This window comes from Bubalus kerabau, chromosome 4 (assembly GCF_029407905.1).
Source record: "Bubalus kerabau isolate K-KA32 ecotype Philippines breed swamp buffalo chromosome 4, PCC_UOA_SB_1v2, whole genome shotgun sequence".
NCBI classification, from domain to species: Eukaryota; Metazoa; Chordata; class Mammalia; order Artiodactyla; family Bovidae; genus Bubalus; species Bubalus kerabau.
The window spans coordinates 13,917,234-13,925,193 of record NC_073627.1 but is presented as its reverse complement, the minus strand read 5'-3'; the positions used below and the strand labels follow the sequence as shown (position 1 = coordinate 13,925,193).

Here is a 7,960-nt window from a genome sequence, read left to right as displayed (position 1 = left end):
GGTGTGCCCTCCTTGTAGAGTCCAGAGCTGACCCCAGGGCAATGTGGTATGGGGCAGGGCTGGAAAGTTCCACTGTGGGGTAGAAGCCTGCGGTGGTCTCAGTTCTGATGGTCGAGAGACCCTCAGCAGACTCTCGGGGAAGCTTCAGGATGTGGGGCAGAGGTGGGCCTTTGACCTGGGATCTGTGCTGCCCTTCAAGGATCTGGGCCCATCACACCTGCTGTATAGGAATAAGCATCCACTCTCGGTGTCTAGAAGTTGTGTGTAGGGGGTTTGAGCTGGAACACAGTGTGATCACCATCTCCTGGAAACATCCTATCCAGTGGGCCGAGGCAGTTTTACAATGTGGTTCTGACATCAGGCCTCAGACGCTCCCAAGGCCTGGGGCATCGCGTATGAGGTAAAACTTGGTGAAGATGTGTAACCGCAGTGATCCGGACCCCTGTCTCTCTCCAGTCTGCTTGCGTGTCAGGCGGCCTCAGTCTGGCCCAGAGCATCTCTGAGACCTGGCTCACAGGAAATTGACCTGACGATACATTTAGTTGATTTGATAGGTCTATTGATGGGTCTGCCAGTGTCTCTAAGATTGATGAAGGTTTTGCTATCTATCTGGGAGAGGAATGGTTAGCTGCTTAGTCACTTCAGGCGTGTCTGACTCTTTGTGACCCCATGGACCGTAGCCCACCAGGTTCTCTGTCCTGGGGATTCTCCAGGCAAGAATACTGGAGTGGGTTGCCATGCTCTCCTCCAGGGGATTTTCCTGACCCAGGGATCGAACTCATGTCTCCTACGGCTCGTGCGTTGCAGGAGGGTTCTTTACTGCTGAGGCACCGGGGAAGCCCAAGGGTGAATGGTACTCCCCCAAATTCATATCCACCCAGACCTGTGAATGGAACCTTATTTGGAGTCAGGGTCTTTGCAGATGTAGTCAAAACAAAACCATCCTGTCTGGCCTTAATCCCGATACAACTGATGTCCCTATAAGGAGAGACGATTTTGGATGCTGGGAGAAGGCCATGCGGTGACAGGCAGAGAGTGTAGAGACGTGGCCACAAGCCCAGGAAGCATGCATCGCCGGCACCACCAGGAGCTGGAAGAAGCCTGGGGCAGGTTCTCCCTCGGAGCCTCCAGGAAGCACCAACCCTATGCTGGTTTTGATCTTCTGGCCTCCAGAATTGTGAAAAAATTAATTGCTGTTGTCTTAAACCACTACATTTGCAATTCATTCTGGCCTCCAGGTACAGATTTCTTCCTACACGCCCCCTGCTCTGGGCAGGCTCTCTGGCTTCATGACAGGAAGGTGTGAGATGTGTGTTTCAAGGGGTGGACGAAAGGGACCCGTGTCCTTCGGTGCCTGGCAGCGTCAGCTGAGGTGTATAAGATGTGAGATTGTTGGCAGAGGCCGTGGTACTCGTCCATGCTGGTCAACACACATTTCACTTCCAGGACTGCTCTCCACGATGCAGTCAGACACAATTATAACTGCACCAACTCCACCCCCACCCCCACCCCCTGCTGCCCATCTTTCTTTCTGTGTGAGACTTTTCAAAACTAGAATTTTCTGAAATTCCTGTGTTTGTAGGGAGCCAAGGCACTTGTTTCACACCCCCAGCAGGCCAAGACCATCCTGGTCCATCATCAACATCTTGTTCTGGCCAGACTTGTGCTTTCATAAGAATGACATTTCTCTGTGCTCTTTTGTGGTCATCTGAAGAGGCCACCAAAGAGGAGACATTGAAATTATGTAGCCAAAAAAAAAAAAAAAAGAATGGTCTATAGTGTCAGTTAATTTTAAACTATTGTTACTTCCTGGATATTTTGGATGCTTTATAAAATGTGTGATTTCTTGTCTCGTTCCAAATAAGCATTTGCTTCTGTCCCAGGACTTGTACTGGTTATTTTGTGTTAATTTCCTTGGAGAGCCCCTCTTGGTGTGCATGAGCTCCAGGTTGGAGCGAGCCTTCCTGCCACACTCTAGGGCAAGCCTGGGGAGGAGCTGGGGGAGGGCCATATGGCCTTCAGGTCGAGTCCCTGTCAGAGACCCCTCCAGATCATCCAGGATAACTCACAAGCTGCCCCTGCCCCCCTCAGAAGCTCAGGGCTGACTTTCTCACAGGAGTGTCTAGTTAGGATAACACTGGTAGCCCCGTGATCCTGCCCCTCTGCCCCACTTGCACACCAGGGAGAGGAGAAAGGAGGGCAAGAATGGGCAGGGGCAGGACCAGGAGAAAGACAAGGGGGTCCCCAGGTGAGGATGGGGGTCAGCTTTCAGATGCTCCGGTCTTCTGGTTCACTTTCTCCTGGGACCTGATTTATGCCCAGAAACTTGGAGTATCAAGTCAGTCACCACTGCAGCCTGGGGGCTGGGTGTGGTCGTAGGGAAAGGCCCGGGGCATGTGCCCAGGTTGTGGCTGCCGTGTGACTCACGATTGTCTTTCCTGTGGGTGCAAGGGCTGGAGACCGCCCAGCTGGGCTACATCCAGTATGTTGGGGCACCAGGGTCCTGGTGAGCAGGCCTCAGAGCAGAGGGAGACCTATGCCTGGACCCTGAGCCTGAGGGCTCAGAGGTGCTTGAAGAGGAGACAGACTCTGGGCAACCAGGAAGAGGAAGACGTTTCTCTGTCCTGGCAGCCTTGGGCTAGAGGGCCAAGCTTCCAGTGTTGGCCCAAAGCCACATGTGTGTGTGCCGGGTGTGTGGGTGTGGTTCATGCGTGGCCCACGCATGGCCAGACAGCCCTAAGAGATTTCCTCCCTGGAGACCCCCTCCTCTGACTGGACGCTCCTGTGCTGATGGTTCGGGGTCCTGGGTGGGGTCTGGGGTGGGGGCAGATTAGGTTTGCTAGGTGACCGCCCCTGGCAGGGGCTGTCCACCTACCTACAGACACTTCTTGCGTGAGGGGGTATCTATTTCAGGGGCAGAATCTTGCCAAAGGCCCAGAGGATCCTAGCAAAACTTTGGCAGCAACCAAAAAAACATCAGGCTTGTCAAACACACCCCATTCGAACCTGTCCTGCCTTTGTTCATCACCTGCACTCCCTGGGCGCCCGCGTGTGCCAGCGCCAGTGCCAAGGGCAGAGGGTGAGACGAACGAGAGCCCCGGGGACTGGAGACGACTCCAGGAAAGGACCAGCAGACCTGCGGCAGGACACACAGCACCTGTTGGGAGAGGGGTGCCGAACCTCAGGGGCCACAGAAGTAAAGGGCTGAGGAGGTGAGAGAGGGTCAGGTGGCACATCTGAGAACAGGGTTCCAAGCAGAGGCATCAGCACACGTATGGTCCCCAGGGCCAGAGAATGCCTGGGGTTTCTGAGGGCCTGCAAGAGGGCCAGTGTGGCTGAGGACGAGCAAGGGGGGCCCGGGGGGAAGGGTCTCTAGGGCACTGCAAGGACTCAGAGCTAAACTTCCTTTAGAGAAATCCTTGAACGTACAGATAAGCAACAAGTCAAAAATTAAAATTAGTCAAAGACCCAGACACAGTATTTCTTTCTAGGTTTCCTGCCTTGGGTGTGCAGGGGCTGAATGACTTAAAGTGAGCCCATCCCACCGTAAGAGCAATATTAAAATGACCTTTGAATGACTTTCAAAGCATCAACACCTTTGGTTTGTTTTAGGCAAAACGGAACAGATTTCCACAACCCCCAAAGCATGGCGGTCCCATGTGCCGTGCCCACTGTGTCTGAGGGGCCTGGCCCAGGGTGTGGAACAAACCCAGCATTTCTGGCACGAACCTTTCTTTAACCTGGGAGATCCAATTACAGTCAGTTCTAGATCTGGACTCTAGGTGCCACCGAAGCTGTTCTGGGATTGTTACATTCCTGTGAGAACACAGTCGTCAGGCACCGTGCATTGATCCAATCTGAGATTCTTCATGGTGAGTGAGGACTCCCAGATATCTGGCCTTTTGCATGTACTTGGGCTCCTTTTTTTTTTTTTTTTTTAAATATATATTTATTTGGCTGTGTCGGGTCTCATGGGCTCTCTAGTTGTGGCATGTAGGCTTAGCTGCCACACAGCACTTGGGATCTTAATTCCCTCACCAGGGATCAAACCCGCATCCCCTGCATTGCAAGGCAAATTCTTAACCACTGGACCACCAGGGAAGCCCTCATTGGGACTTTTTAGCTTGTGAGACTCACAGCGCTTCTTTCAGATTTTTATTGTCTCCACTTAAGGATATATTTCTCAGCTCATTCGATGATTCGCTCCTAGGTTTAGTGTAGTCATCTTGAGGATTAGCAATGTGGACGTTTTGCAAAGCACGGAAGGTAGCACTTCTAGAAAACCTTCTTTTTATCACATTATATGTACCTTTTAAGAAATATTCAATGAACCACCAACCAGCTCTATCTTTAAAGGAACTTCTCTGTGCTGAAAGGAAAAGGCCACAGCGAGAAACAGGAAAAGGATGAAATAAGAGGGCTCACCAGTAAAGGCAAACATGCAGTAGAAGTAGGACACCATCCACGCACACAAACAAGAGGTCAAAACCAGTAATCACGAGAGGAGGAGAGGACGCACGCAGGACATTCAAAATGCACTGGAAAGGAAGAGATGAGCAACTGAAAACCCTCCTGCACGTATATGTAGACTGCTGTATCGAAAGCTCATAGTCACCACAAACCAGAAGTCATTATCATAGATATACACACTCAAAAGAAAAAGGAATTCAAGTGCATCACGAAAGTCATCAAATCATAAAGGAACAAAAGAGGAAAGGAAGAAAAAAAGACGTCCCAGCCCACCTCCAAAAAAACGACAAAGAATACACTCAGTGGGGTTGCATAGTTTTGCTTGTAAGGACATCTGGCATATATGGTTTGGGATGTGGTTTGGGAACAGGAAGGGGCAGCACGTGGGGCAGGTGGCAGAGAGGGGAGCCCCAGGGCTGGGGAAGACCAGGGAGATTGGACACAGATTCCACCAGCAGCCACCTGTCCGGCCTCCCATCCAGAGGGGCTGCTCTACACTTTGGGGGTGGTGGAGGAGGCTTCATGCATCATCTCAGGTCACTGATATCCTCATTTTGGTTCCTCAAGTGCTTCCTGGAAAGTCCCTCAAACTGGTTCTTATTCATGTTCTAAAGACAAGAGGGTGTCCATGATCAGCTGAGGACCCCAGACTGGGGCATCTCCCAGGTGACCGAAGCGTGGCACTCCTGCCCTGGGGAGGAGCCCAGGCCTGGGTGGGGTGGAGGAGGGGAGGGTCCTGTTAGGTCAAGTGCTATGGAACGTGAGATTTTTGCACTTTGGGCCCCAGAACCTGCTAAGGAGCCTTCCCTGGCATGTCCACCAGGAAGACGCCAGGAAGTTGCCAAGCTTCCTAGTCCTCAGCCTGCTCTTCTGCGCACATCCCCTCTGCAGAGTCCAGTGTGCACGGTGCTCACAGCTCCCCACCCCAGGCTCAGAGCCTCCTTACTTGGGGAAGTGGGGAGGATGGGAGGGGTGAGAGCCACGCAAGACACCTTTGCCTACAAGTGCGTCCTGTAGGAACATCCCCCACCCACACATCTAGGTCTCCTGGAAGAAGCAGGAAGCCCCCATGCCATCCCCTAGGGGGTCCTAGGGGTGGTGTGGACTCCATGGCCTGTCTGTGGTGGGGCATCTGCGTTCTGGGACTGGGACTGCATTTGCTGGCTGGGGTCGTCTGGGGCAGCGGTTCTGGCTCTCTAGGACCTCAAACGTTCCCCATTCTCTCACTAGTCTCGGTGGGTATGAGACCATGGGGCAGAGTGTCTACGCCGGGTGTGGGATGACCCTACCCCTCCCCAGCCCACAGACTAGGCTCAGCGGCCAATACCTTCTGGAGCTTGAAGTTCAGGGAGCCACACCTTCGGCACCACAACAGTGTGCAAATCAGCAGGCTGAGGAGGACACCCAGGGCAAGGATCGGGAAGATTAACCGGATCTGGCTCAGTGTATTCAAGATTAAGATCCGAATGGGGTATGTTCACATGCCAACCTGCGAAAAATGGGAGGGACCGGGCCCTCCCTCCTTTGTTCACCTGTGCAGGAGCCTCCATCACCTTGGGGGCACCCTCGAGGGGGACATCGCCTGTGGTTGGGAAGCCCATGGGTGGGAGAATGGCAGGGGCATGGGTGCATGGGATGGGCAGGGCTCCAGGTACAGAGGGTGAGGGTGTCTGTGGAGGGAAGACCCAAGGGGGCTTTCTGGGGGCTCCCCTCCTGTAGCCCAGGATGAAGATAGGAACACCTACCTGCGGAAGGTGTGAGAGGCAGGCAATGCGAGTCTGCCAAAGAGACACAGGGCAGGTTGGCGAGGGCCTGCCCAGAGCCTGCCCTGACACAGCCCGTCCGCCCCAGGTATCAGATGAGCCCTCGATACAGGAGTTCATGAAGGCCCCACTGAGTTCCCCGCCCAGGGCCCGGCTAGGCTGAGGGGTGCCTTCTCAGCTCCTCCCACTGTTCCTTGTCCGGGGCAAAGCTGGACCCCTGCTTCCTGTCCCCAGCGCTCAGGATGTCTGAGTGTGCATGAACAAGAGAGGGCGGGGAGGGAGCGACGGTGACTTGGGGAGTTTGCAGCAAAGCAAGGGGTTGGGGTGGGGGGATAAGTGGTGTTTAGCGCAGGAAGGTGCCAGCTTCCTGAGCACAAGGGGACAGTGAGCAGGCACACGTGCCAGGGCTGCCCTGAGAAGCTCTGAGAGGGCACAGCCGTGGCGTGGGTGGGGCAGGGTGGAAGTCCTCTTCAGGCCTCATCTCCGTGGCTCTGGGCACCCCAGGTGGGCAGGAATCACTCCTCCCTAGTTGCTCCGCACTCTTGCCCGCCAAAAACAGAAGCTCTTGGGGGTCAATACCCCGCACCCTGCCCTGCTCACCTACGACGGTCAGTGTGGTGATTTCGGTATTTATCTGGCGTCCCTGCAGAGTCCACTTGTACTGCCCTGCCTGGGTGACCTGGGCTTTATCAGTTACTAGGTATGCCTGGCCCTCCCAAATCCAGAGATCCCATCCATCCTGGCAGAAGTCTCCTGGCGGCTTGACACTGCAGATGAGTTTCCAGGGTGCCGTGGAGTTCACTTTCACGGAGACGTTGATGTGGGAGAAGGCATTGGAGATGCCGCAGCTCATCGTGGCTGGCTTGCCCCTCGACACAGAAATCACACCCTTGGTGCACTTGGGGTTGTCCCATGCTGTGCGGGGAAAGTCACACGTGTGGGTCATGGCTGGACCTCAGGACATCCACTGACTGCCCTTCCTGGGGTCACTGGAACTACCTGGAGCCTGGGCCCCTCCTGGCCTGATCTAGGTCTCTCCTCCCACACCCATCTTGCCCCTGCTGCATTCCCCGCCCCCTCCACCCGCCCCATTCCCCCACAGGCAGAGTTGGGACCATGCATTTACTTCCACTCTGAGCACTCCTGAAGGTAGCCAAGAACAAGAGGACCCAGAACATCCTGGGAGCGAGGAGAGTGGATGCTGACGTCAGCATGGCCAGCAGGATGTGGATGAGTTTTAAGGGGTCCCTTGTCCCCCTTACTGGTTTCTGGGACACTCCCTGGAGGAAGGAAAGCTGATGAGTCAGAGTTCCCTTAGGCTCCTTGGGAAGCCAGTGAGAGGGACTGCACCCTGGCCAGGGTGGGCGAGAGTCCCCAAGCTCCTCCCTGACCCAACTGTGTCATGACCCTTCTCGACACCTTTATAATGTCTGTAGTGGGACCACTGTCAGACAGATGAGAAACAGATGAGACAGGAAACAAGTCCCTGGGACACAAGTGCATTTATATTGCTGGGGTTATCTTGAATTTTATATAAAACATGCAAACTCCCTGAGCCATGTGTCCTGTGGAGACGGTCGTGACACACAGAATCTCGTGTGGCCACTTGAACCTGACACCAGCCTAAGACCACCTTGGATGCTCCCTGCCCCTCTTCCACTCTTGCATTCTGAGGATTGGCATTCGGGGACATTTGGTCCACTCTCCAGATTTGCTTTTATCAACAA

General features: G+C 54.2%; 1 pseudogene; it reads right to left on the bottom strand.

Moving 5' to 3' along the window:
- Positions 1-4,997: 4,997 nt before the first annotated feature.
- Positions 4,998-7,447, bottom strand: LOC129650788 (secreted and transmembrane protein 1A-like; annotated as a pseudogene).
- Positions 7,448-7,960: the final 513 nt, after the last annotated feature.